At 34.5% G+C, this 12,832-nt stretch overlaps 1 protein-coding gene across 16 annotated transcripts in view; it reads right to left on the bottom strand.

Moving 5' to 3' along the window:
• The window catches only part of LRRC4C (leucine rich repeat containing 4C), a 515,355-nt gene that overhangs the window by 207,043 nt on the left and 295,480 nt on the right, over positions 1-12,832 (bottom strand). For 8 of the 16 annotated variants that reach the window (XM_083836612.1, XM_083836610.1, XM_083836599.1 and 5 more), the window contains one exon: positions 11,125-11,262. The exons of 7 other annotated variants lie outside the window; for them this stretch is intronic. The gene's annotated coding sequence lies outside the window, so the exon portion shown is untranslated. Of the gene's footprint in view, positions 1-4,489; positions 4,617-11,124; positions 11,263-12,832 lie in introns of all 16 variants that reach the window. One more of the 16 variants, XM_083836609.1, reaches the window with a different exon arrangement.

Here is a 12,832-nt window from a genome sequence, read left to right as displayed (position 1 = left end):
AGAATTCCATGCCTGACTAACCAACTCTTTGAATTCCTCATCTTTTCTTTGCTAGACCTATTTCTTTCATTCATCCAGGTTTTCGTGGATGAGAGCCCTCAACTTTCAGAGATACCTGACTCACCTTTCTGACAGACACACTCTGTATATCCAGCTGCTCTAGAAATGGCTGCTGGTTGTTACAGATTTCAGTTTACAGTGACCACTCTTCCCACTAGCTTCTAAAATTATCTTCTAACAGCACAACTAACCAGTAGCTAGACATCAAAATCCTTTTACTTTTTCACTGTGCAGGTCCTATACCTGTTATCATCCACCACCAATATCCCAACATCACTTATTCAGCACTGAGCTTTTAGCCATGTCCAGACTCTCTTCATTTTCCCATTTATTCTGAGTTCACTCCCCTACAGTGCATGTTTATATTCAGAAGCATTTAAATTGGCTGAATCCACAATCCACTCAGCTAATTTCTGTTGGGTACCACCGATCTAATTTACCTTGCACAGCCATAAAATGAAATGACTATGTTTTAACAACTTAAATAAAAAACAAAGAAGAAAAATCCACAAGCAATGAAGTATATTTTTAGTTCAGTTACTTCACTCTTCTATAAACAGAAAGTGTTTTTTTTTTTTCTTAAGCTATAAGGAGTTATAAAACTACTTGTCAAAGGGTTTAACAATTGTGTTTCCATGTTAAAGGCTTTAGAACTAAATTCATCTCAGAAATGACTTAACCCTTTTTGCTCTGCAAAGATATCAGTTTTAATAACTTGAGTCTACAGTCTTGGGAAGATATCTATTCTAAGCACAGATATACATATAGCCATGTGAGTCTTACCAGTTGGTCTTTAGTGCTGTTTCTGTTGATGATTCATTTATTCTGTAGGTAGAAATAAGTATAGCTAATGAGATCACAGAAACCTTCTGACAGCTTTGATGTGAATACAATCCCTATATTAAGAGCAGTGTGTGGAGGAGTAAGGAGGGGGGATGTTCTCACTTGTTATTTGAAAAAAAGTTTGGTGGATCTCAGCACAGTGCATAGCACACTGATGTTCAAAAAAATCACTGTCAACAGTCAATTTAAAACTGGCACCATTCTTGGCAATACTAGTAAAAAATAATGATTAAATGGGCACAGTAAGATTAGAACAGGCCTGCAATGCATTTGCTGAAGGAAAAGTGTCCTGGGAAACTTACTGTCAATCCCATCTGTGTAATGAAAACATGGTCAATCCAACATTTTCAATTACAAGTAATTTTAGTTTTAAAAATGTATGGTGTAAATTTTCATGTCTTAAATCTGTAATGCCCTATTGACTTCAAGAAAACTATGCTAGTTCTTATAAGCTGAAACCTCACCTCTAATTTTTCAATACTTCTCATGACATTTCTTAAAAAATAATTGTACTTAACTACCACCTTAACTTTTTATTTGTTCCTCTATAGCTATGCTAATTATTTAGTGTCCTTAATTCCGAGCAGTCAATAGTAAGGATTCAAATGAGCAAACCAGAATGGAAATGGGTACTGCATTTTGCTTTGGTGACCTGCAGTGGTATATATTTCACCTAAACTTAGCAATGTATAAGTCAGACAGCTAGTCTAAACTACAAACCTAGGAAGCTTTAATGTTTATTTGACAAGAACAGGTACCTTTCCAGAAAGTTATTCAGTCCATCAAAGCCACTTTCTCTCTCCTAACCACAAAGAGAGCTCAGGCGGTAGAGCTATCATGGGGTGGGGGTACTGCTGAGCAATACCCACTTCTGTGGAAGGAGCTGTGAAGCTAACATCAGAGGGTTGCTCAGGAGCCCAGTTGTACTTTGAGGCTGACCATATCACCTAACGGAACTGAGAACCCCCATAAAGCTGTTATCATCCTCCACCTATGAACTACTTTGTTAATATCAGTTTTCTGAGGCAGTATACATCTTGTAGCTCTCAGTTCCATGAGGATTTTGGCACCAAAAACTTGTGATCCCTGCTATAGAGTGAGTTTTTCAAAGCATTCCATTCTATGCAACCACTATCTACCACCAGAAAATTATAAAGCAGCATTACTGCGATGTGAGGCATGTGATGGAAGTCCCTCCTTATATCCGAAGGCAAAGGGAAGATAAAAGTATATATATATATAAAATAATAATAATAATAATAATAATAAAGTATTATTCAGTTCTATTCCCAACAATCTTCAAAATATTACAGAAAAAAAAAGTAGTAGCAATAAAGCAAAAAATTTCATGCAATGCAAACCTTTATAGGGAAAGGGGAGAAATTACTTTTTCTTGTGTTCAGAACCTAGGAGCTTTTGAAATCATCTTTTGTTTTTTTCTATATGTACACAGAAACAACAAGTCAAAAATACTTTACATCAGCAGACTGAAGCTCAGAGGAAGAAAACTTCTAAGCTCTCTCTGAAATGATGAAAATGGGAATAGGACTGAAGACACCTTGAGCAAATAAAACAGACAGACTGAGCAGCTCCAGACAAGATGCTACTAACACTCGTCTCCCTCTTCCTTACATTTGGATCCACTTTGACAGCATGATATCTAAAAGCCATTACCACAGTCTACACCATGACAAAACTTGTACAGTTTTTTGTTTTTTTTCTTTTTCCTCTATGCTTTGGCTTTTCCTTTAGAGCAATCCAAATCTGCATTATTGTAATAATTTCACTGTCAGTGAATTGCATAAAAATTCAGTGAAAATTGACTAAGTTTGGCCTTGGTTGAAGATCTGACCTGCATTTATGAAACAAAAGGAAAAAAAAAAAAAAGTTGTATGGAAATGTAATGGTCTTAAATCTTGCATTCATGTGACCTGTAAAGATGTTAACAGCATTTAGGAAGTACGGGTTGTTCATTAAGCAAAATCTATGGGTTACATAAAGTGAATCCTTAATTTACACACACACATATTTTTTACTTTTTTTTTCCCCCACAATTTTCACATTTACATTTCTAATGTATGGGAGTATGCAAATGCAAAAGCTGGCAGAAACTGTTCCTTTCTTCTTCCTGATCATAGCTCCTTGTTTCCTTGTTACTATGACAGGTGCATGCACCCCCCAAATGCACTCAATTTCACTCTGAGTGCGTGTTTCCTTGTATCAATGGGGGCTAGAGAATTGAAGGCATTCTAATTCAGTAAGAAGGCAGTCCCTCAAAGCACTGAAATGATTATAAAGAAAGAATACTGACTTCCCTCCTCCTGAAGAACTACAGGAAGATGCTTGTTTGTCTAATCTGCTGGATTAAATCCTGCAGTGAATCTCTACTGCAGGGAAGTACGTTGCTAATTCACCAAACTCTTTTTCAACAATGAACTAAGGCGCCTGTGTTAAGCTCTTATTCTGCATTTTTCCTGCTTTGCCCAGTTTAGCTCAAGGTGACCATGCTTTAGCCACTCTCAAAACTTCAAAGAACCCAGTGAAACAAGATGTGGGTAGTCAGAGAATCACCTTCCTGCCCTGTCCCAGTTTCAACCATTTCATGGATCAACCAGGCTAACCAACAGGATAGGATGAGCGACAGCATGCTGTCAAGGTAGTCCTTGGCATCAGCAGGCCTGGTTTCAAGTTAGACACAACTTGAAGTTAGCATCTTATGAAACTCAACAATTCCAAAACCATTCTTCCTCTCCTCCTCTTCCCTCAAGACTATAGATCCAACAAAATATACTATTATATTCATTCTCTTCCCAGAACACTTCTTTAGCTTCTCTCTAGTTACTGGTTATCTACCCAGAAAGTCTTATTACAATTTTATAACAACAGGTTACACAAAATAAAAACCTTTTTGTTCCTGATTCTTGACAGGGTGAGATGCAATAGCCAGGCTTGGGAAACTGCACTGGTGGAGTGCACAGGGATTATACTGGGCGTTTTTGGCAAGGTGGTAGATGGACTTAGTGCATCTCTCTAATGCAGGCCTCATTTCATGTAACATAAATGCGCACTCAGATCTTTATACATAAACATTGCAAGGTTTGTAGCAGAAGCTGTGAAACTGAAGTGCTCCATTCACATGAGGAAGGGCGGTTGTCTTGGAAACGTTTCTCCTAGCTGCCCTCCAGCTCTGCTAATAAGTGTCTTCCCCTAAAAACAACAACATACGAACCTACCAATTCTTTGAGCTCTCTGTGAATCTAACAAATACACATTTTAATGATACATATCCTTTAGCATAACATCATATTTTCAATAGCATCATAGTATTTACTCCAAGCCTAACAGCTGCTCTTCTCCTGACTAACTGAAAGACGGACTTAACTGTTAGAAAGTAGCAAGCTGTAGGTAGGGCTTCCACAAATTAATGTTTCCTAGTATAATATACTATATTCTAAAGAAAAGAAGAACTCACAAAAACAAAACAAACAAACAAAACACATTTCATTCACACATAAACAGGGAAATATTAACAAGCCAGAGACATTTCTTTAAAATAAGCATTTATACTCAAGTAACCAGCCGATACCAAAAGGAAGTTTTCCTTCATGGACAATAGGAGTTTCACAACCATCAGTCTCTGCTTGACCTGGGGAAATGCATGCCCATCAGGAGCTGGACTGTGTCCTCATACTTTCTTCACAAATCATATACATCTGGTGTGAAGGACAGGTGACAACAAGAACAAGGAGATGGATTCTATATTATTAAAAGTGAGTGAATACAGTGCTGCATTTCACAAAAAAACACAGTTAAATGACTTTCCCCCATTCTTCTCTCCTCATTATTTTGCTTTTTGATTGTTCAGTTGTATCAAGTTTGTATTTTACTAGAACTATAAGCTTGTGTAATCAGTGGACTAATCTTACGAGTGATTTTCCTTGTCATATTGGCAGTATTCCAGAAAAAGCATTACAATAAACATTATGGGTTTAGTTTATCTATTTTTTTTTTCTTGCAAACTTATACACAAAGCTAGACTTCTTATAACCCAAAGCTATAAGGTTCCAAACATCTGAGAATTTCCTGCTAATACAATTGCTGTAGAATCATAGACTCATCTAACACTATCAACTATTGTTGATATAAAACAATTGCTAATACTCCTAACTATACTGAGTAGAAGTAACTTTCATTTACCAAGGAATGGGAGAAATCAGATTAACAGTAATACTAAAGTATAATAGAGCACGGTATTTTGATACTAGAAGAAGATAAAGATGATACTCTTATGGTTTCACAAATAATCTGATGACATTGCTAAGACATAAAAAGCATAGTGGATTAAAATCTTACCTCTGGAAAAAGAACAAATAGATTAGTGAATAATAAAAATATTTCCATAAAGTTAGAAATCAATAATTTTACAGACATACAGAACTCACTGAATTTAAACCAGTAATTTCACAGAATCATAGAACGGTTAGAGAGAGAAAGAGAGAGATATGAGATTAAAAACAATAATAATGATGAGCTTAAAAAGAATAGAATCATAGATGTCCCTGCCATGGGCAGGGATATCTCCCACAAGACCAGGTTGTCCAAAGTGCCGTCCAGCCTAGCCTTGAACGCCTTCTGGGATGGGGTATCCACAGCTTCTCTGGGCAACATTTTGCAGTGCCTCAGCACACTGAGTACAGAATTTCTTCCTTATATCTAATCTTAATCTCTTTCAGTTTAAAACCATTACCCCTTTTCATGTCACTACATACCCACAAAAAAGTCCCTCCCCAGCATTCCTGTAGGCTCCCTTTATGTGTTGGAAGGCTCTATAAAGTCTCCCTGGAGCCTTCTCTTCTCCAGGCTGAACAACCCCAACTCCCCTGGCCTGTCTTAATAGGAGAGGTGATCCAGCCCTCTGATCATCCTCCTGACCCTCCTCCGGACTTGTTCCAACAGGTAATTTGTTATTTTGTTATCAATATTCCATTTATTGATGTTATCTGTCTACTAAAAAACTGTAATTTTCATGTGCATTGATTATGCCAATGGCAGATTAAAAGCAGTTTTATAAAAAATGTTGAAAATTAATTCACTGTCCATCTTTTTTCTTATCTTAAGATGTTCTTTATGTGTACCAAGACTCAGCAAATGGTAAGCAAGTCTAAATATGCACTCAGAATCAACTGGGTAGATTTGTTCCAAGTGTCCATACAATGTTTTCTACATTGTCACATTGCATCTTGTGTTATTACTGCAATATCTTGGAGCGAAATTGTAATGCACAGCCATAGCTCTCAGCTTTGAAGATTCCATAGAGGTCATAGCTAACCCAAAACTGTGTGAGGCAGCGAGGTAATTCCTGCTCAGCACATTTCAGTAATATCACTTGATGGATCTCACTAAAATTAATCATAAAGCCTGGTTTGAATGGATTGGTGAGTTACACTGGAATATCAACAAACTGTATAGATAGATTCAGTTTTGAAAGGGAAGTATCAATAAGATTATCTATCATGGCACCATCAAATTCCCCAAACTAACGCAGTCTGCACAGTTTCTACTAAAAGCATAAAAATCTTCATCAGAAACAATGAAAAGTAATACTGACGCCAATTCTGATGACGACCAAGGTAATAAGTTGTTCCCATGGTGCAGAACGTCCACGAGAGATGCAGGTAAAAGGTGCTAGCCTTTTACAAATACAGGCGAACTGGATGGTAAATGCTGAGAAACAAGAACAGAGCAATATGGCAGACAAAGAGAAAGAGGCTATTGAGCCAGAGTATTGATCTCAGTACGCCAGTGGTTTTCACACAGGAAGAAAAATATTACAGGCACTATGGAAGGAATAGGTATAAAGAGATCATTTAAAGAATTCAGCTCTGCACACATTTGTGAAGAACTCATTTCCATCATAAAGGTTGGTCTGGGAGAAAAAATTCTCAAGAAGCAACTTCATGCTAACAGAAAGGGTATATTTTCAAAAGTAGTGAATTATAATTGGTAAGGTAGGGGTAAATATTTTCAAGCAGAAGAAAAGCTGATGCTTAACAGACAGATAGAATGGAGTAGCAATATTCCAAATAAAGGCGAGTATGAAAATTCAAATTTGCCAGCATTATCATCACACGCATTCTTCAATTTTATTTATTTATTTATTTATTACTATTTTCTGGAACTCTCTGCATACCACAAACACGAACCAGAATATTCTCATATTTCTCTATATAAATGCATGGGCTAAATATCAATTAATACATAAATTTCTAAAATCAATTACAATAGACATGTAAACAAAGTAATAGGTCACTAAGTATTAGATTGGCAAAAATAGTCACTGAAAATCTGTATTTCTCCATGTGCAGAATAGTTGATGGTTGTGCTAACTTCTGCTGTACTTCTTCTGCCTACATGTCTTAACACTTATCTGGTTGCATCAACAACATGACTTTATTTCCATTCCTACCTTCTGAACATATTCCTAAAAGCTAAGCGTATGCCAGTTCTACTTAGAGATAACATGTGCATAAAAATAACTTCTGCCATATGAATATCCATCATTCAGAACCTAGAGTGATCAACACTACCTTTAAAAAATATAGAGAGAAATAAAGGGAAAAAAATGAATGACATTTCAAAATTCTTTATATGAAATTAAAAGGATAATTTAAAAGGAAAAAAGCAAGCTTCTGGCTATTGGACAGTTCAAGTAACCATTTAACACAGAACATTCTTAAACATACAATCATTTAAGATACATATTTCCAAAAACATATTTTATCTATAGCGCTATCCATATATGAAAATATAGGAACTGAACTCCTGAAATTCTTCGTGCCCTAGTGTCTACTGACTTTGAATTTGCAAGAAATTAAGTGTTGGGGATCAGGTCAATAGCTCAAAGTCATAACCAATACAGATTCAGCATCATAACCTCCTTAAACCAAAATATCGTCCCAGAAGAAGCAATCACTGGCTGAAGCTAAGAAAAAGTTTTTTCTACTTCACTCGCAAGTCCTCATATTCCTTGATCCAAACTGAATCCTGTTTTACAGTTAAAAAAATACACAAGCCTACTGAGGTTTTACTGACCCAAAAGGCTCTAAAAATACCCCTGATGATTTCTCGGCATTTGGTCTCACTTGTGACCTTTATTTTCTAGAAACGATTATTGTTACCTCCTTGCACTGTACATTTCCCTACAGGATATCACCAACCTTATGTCAGTCTTGCTCAGCGGGTTCTCATATACAGCTTGAACAATTCTTCACATACTTCTAGTTTTCACTGAAAATCATGCATCATTTATTTTTATATTTATTCCTAGTTTATTTCAATTACATGTAGAGTTTTAGCATGCAGTTAAGCACACTAACATATAAAATACAGAGACTTGCTGGTATCAATAATTTAAGAGTGCTTAATTTTTATTAAATCACACATATTCAGGCAAATATGTGAATCGAGGCAGTAAAAGATAATATTTTTTAAAGACCTTTCCAGCCTTGCAACTAAATATTTTGCTATATAGCATTTTGTGTGATGTTCCTATGATAATACACTTGATAGTGAACCTTTGATTCTCAATCCTCCCCTGCACTTAGCTCATTAATTCATCCTCAGAGTCTATATTTCTGTCTCATAAGCCACTGCAGAGCCTCATTTTGTTTACTTTATTTCAGTAACCCTCACCCTCTGTTCCATCATGTGGGAAATACTCGTTTATGAACGTCTAAGTTTTGATATCATATAATTTTGGAGAGTTGGAAAAATGAAGCTGGGGGGAAGGCAGGTAAGAACTTAAAAAGATAAAAAGAAAAAAAAAACAGAGAAAAAAGTTATTAATTTCAAGTGATATATCAAGGATCTAAAATGCTAAAGCATCTATATGTAGACAAATATGAGAAACAATGTTCATAAGCTGACTTTACTTGCACACATCAAAGTGTGCAAGTAAAAACAGTAGGCTGGCCCCCAAGTAGAAAGTAGCTCAAAAGATAATAGTATGGATACTTAGATCATGTCATATATGCCATTTGTGCTTCCTCAAGCAACGTAAAAACTATACATTTCATGCAGAATTTTAAAGAATGCTTAATTCCTACAATTCTTACCATTAATTCCTACAGAACAATTAACTTCTGCAGTACAAGAAAATAATTCTAAAATGTGTTTAAAAATATTTTTGTAAGCTTCAGACAATGATACTGTCTGTACCCAGACACACAATTTGAGAGGTTTTATGTACTAGCCAAAAATAAAAATAAAAAAATCCTGATATGACCTCTCAGTAATAATACCATGCAATATATTCCCAAATCACACCTTAAGCCAAAAGACATATAAGTAAATGAGCAGAATTTCTCCCAGCAGGTTGTACACAGATTGGGAACAGGGATTCCTGACACAAGTGATGCTAATAGAATAAATATCTACACTAGAGAGTCACTCATGACTCTTTTATTCTATATCATATTTTTATTCTAATAATTAATTTTAACTATTCTAATTCTCGTTTTCAGAGAAAGAAGGACCAAATATCAAACCAGAAAATTCTTTATCCATCACATTTTCATACTTATCAGATTTAGAAATTCATTTAGAATTTATATAATTCTTTCAATTTCATGTATTCAACAAGTTAACACCAACCAACATGAATTTATTCAATTTTAGCTCATCACCATCTCTGAAAGTTTCTGATAGTATTGCATCAACACACCAAAAACTTTGTTAAATTGTTTCTAGCAGTCTCCAAAATACAACATGCACCATCGTCCATTAATTTCTAGTACTGTTAGTAGAGAACATATTAATATTTTACTATAAGGCTTATTAAAAAAACCTGTTCTTCGGTAAAATGATTTCCTATATATTTTAAAAGTAACAAAAAGAAAAAAAAAATCTTTAGAAGAAAGCAATGATCTTCTTTGAAAACTGTTTTCCTTTGGTAGGGGGTGGGGGTAACTGAAAAAAAAAAAAAAGGTTTTTATAGTATCAATATTTCTATTTTTGCCTGTTTTTTACCTGGAAAGCTCTTGTGGAAACCTCTGTGGTCATGGAACTCACAACCCATTTTCTTTTCCTCACATTATAGCAAACTAACAATGTAGGTAAAAGCTCAGAGACTTACTCTAATACAAGGAAAAACATCATTAGGACTGATTCTTCACTACCACAAGGTTTCAAAATCCATTTAATTATTTGAAAGCAATGTAAAATGCCTATTCCAATACTGGTATCAATCACAATACAATTTTCACAATTAGGACTTGTACAGAGATGCAAAGAAGTGAAACATCAGACCCACAGTACTAAAAGATCTTCTATATCCTAAATTTCTCCCGTGACTCAGTATCCCCCTGTACAAATACAAAATACAAGATTGTACTCTCATCAATATACTTGCCCGCCCATCTCCTGAACTGCATACAGATTTTTCTGAGTATTATTCAATAATACTTATGTTTTCTAGATTTTTTATTAAATAATTCTTTACTAAATAGATTATAAAATCTATTACAGATAGATTACAATCTATTACAAAATTTGACTATGTATAATGTTGTTTGCTATGATTCTGGTAGTTCACATAATTAACAGAATACATTCAGAAACTTTGCTACTGTGCCCTGTCTGCTACAGAGAAACCTGAGCTACTACAATCCTCATATACTATATTTAGGAATATATTTCTGATATCAACATGATAACAAGAAAGGAAGCTGTAACATTTTAAAATTCATTCTCTGTTGCTAAATCTTTTCTCTTTCTAGCTAAGAGTTAAACAGCATCCATCCCTGGTTTCATTTAATTGCTTTATGAAGATGCAAAAGTCAGAAAGAAGATTTCATGAAAGTTTTCCAAATAATTTCTTCAATATTGTTGCAACTGACAACCAGATCCAGCATGCGCTTTAACCACAAACAAAGGTGACTGCAAGATTGACATAGATACCAAAAAAATCTCTTCCCTCTAATTTACTTTTGCTACCAATGGAGAACCTACAGTTATCAACTTAAAAGTCAGTTTGAGATCTGTCAAAGAAACTGATCACCAATCACCCTTTTAAATGTTTGTTTAATACAGTCATATGTGTTTCTATAAAGAGATACAGATGAAGCAGCCAAGAATGAAGTTTGGAAAAAAGGTAACAGCAGACCTAAGCAGACACGCAACATTAATGAATGTAAAAAGGAAGGAAAGTGATTTTCAGTTTACCTGTCCTCAGTAATTCATGGTACAATTAATTATCTTCCATACCAAAGTATATTTCATTTATTTTCTCAAATGGCATGCCGTATCTTAGGATATTTCCATATTAACAATCTCCATTGCACATTCCTTTTTTCTGTCAACCTGTGTGTGTTAGGGGGAAAAAATAACATTTTATGGTGCATTGTGTCTCATGCTGATAGAGGACCAGATTTAATCACGATTTATAGTATACATACATAAAAATATCATGACTCAATAATGAAACAGAAACACCACTGGAGTACAGGTTCTTAATATTTCTTAGGCAGACCATCTAAAATATATGATTTATAACCATAGAAAAAGAGAATTAATATTGTTTTAACTAGAGGTTAAATTTGTTCAACTAGAATTATTCTTTTCTTCCTAATTTCATCAAAAATAATAGTAATAATAATGAAGTACTTGTTCACCACAGTATGGGCAGGCTAGAGTACATCCATTTACCAGACCAAAATATTTACCTACTGTAGCACCAGTTCACACCATACCTCAGAAAAAATATTAATCTATTTCTGATCTGTATACATTGATATGTTGGATATTTTTTCCTACCACCCTCCCTTTTATCTGCCTGTAGGACAAATCTTTTCATCAGTCTGCTTCCATTGTGGTTTTATAGATATGTGAGAGCTGTTTGTGGCTACTTAAATATTTTATTAATCTGAAACTACTTCCTGTCATTGCACTGCAGAACAACAAAATTCTAAGGAAGGCATATACAATGTAAAGCTATGTTAATTTTGTACATTTGTCCAAATATTTCTACCTGACAATGTAATTTTCCTTTTGAAGTAAAAAAAAAAAAAACACCAAACATTTGGTACTAAATGAAAAGGTAATTAGTTAACCAACAGACCACAGATGTATGGTATCTGACAAGTTAATGTGAAAACCCAAATCTTTACATAAAAAAGATGATTGGATTTGAATTCCAGGAGGCTCATTTCTTCTCTATTTGAATGCAACGTCTGAAGGAAAACTCAAGAGAGAACAATATGGTAGCTTTACAATTACCTTATAAGTAATAATAATTTGAGATATTATAATATTGCAGTTTCCCTTTGAAATTTCAAGAATTACAACAGCACACATCACTAACCTCTGTACATCATATTTCATCGGTTATATATAATCCTTCTGAAAATGATGTGTGTAGATAATATACAGTACATTTTGACACAAGTCATGTTTTCTCAGTGGTGATTTAGTATCCCAAGCATAGATTATCACCTGCTTTCATTAACTTAGTGTGATCCACTGGATTTATTAATCGGCTCTAATAAAATTATTAGGTTCTTGCCTATTAAAAATAAATACATTCTTCATCAAATGTATAGAATACAAACATAGAAATATATTCAATATTAAAGAAAAAATATATTGGGAATGGAACATAAATGTAAAAAGATAAAAAGATCTGTTCTTTAAAGTGAGGGAAAAAAACCTTTATACATATGCCTACACCACTGATACATTATTCACCTTCCATAAGAAATTAGAATAATCAGGGGACAAAATAGAAAAATGATACAAAAAGGCATCAGACATATCCACAGTCACAGTTTAACTTACTATTATATACAGAAAAGCTACAAAGATTATGGTTTCTCTAAAAATTTATCAACAAGATCATTCCAAAACCTTGGAAGTTTGTTGACAAAGTTTTAGA

This window comes from Anser anser, assembly GCF_964211835.1.
Source record: "Anser anser genome assembly, chromosome: 5".
In the NCBI taxonomy this organism is placed as follows: domain Eukaryota; kingdom Metazoa; phylum Chordata; class Aves; order Anseriformes; family Anatidae; genus Anser; species Anser anser.
The sequence above is the reverse complement of the archived record's forward strand: the minus strand, read 5'-3'. Positions and strand labels throughout refer to the sequence as shown.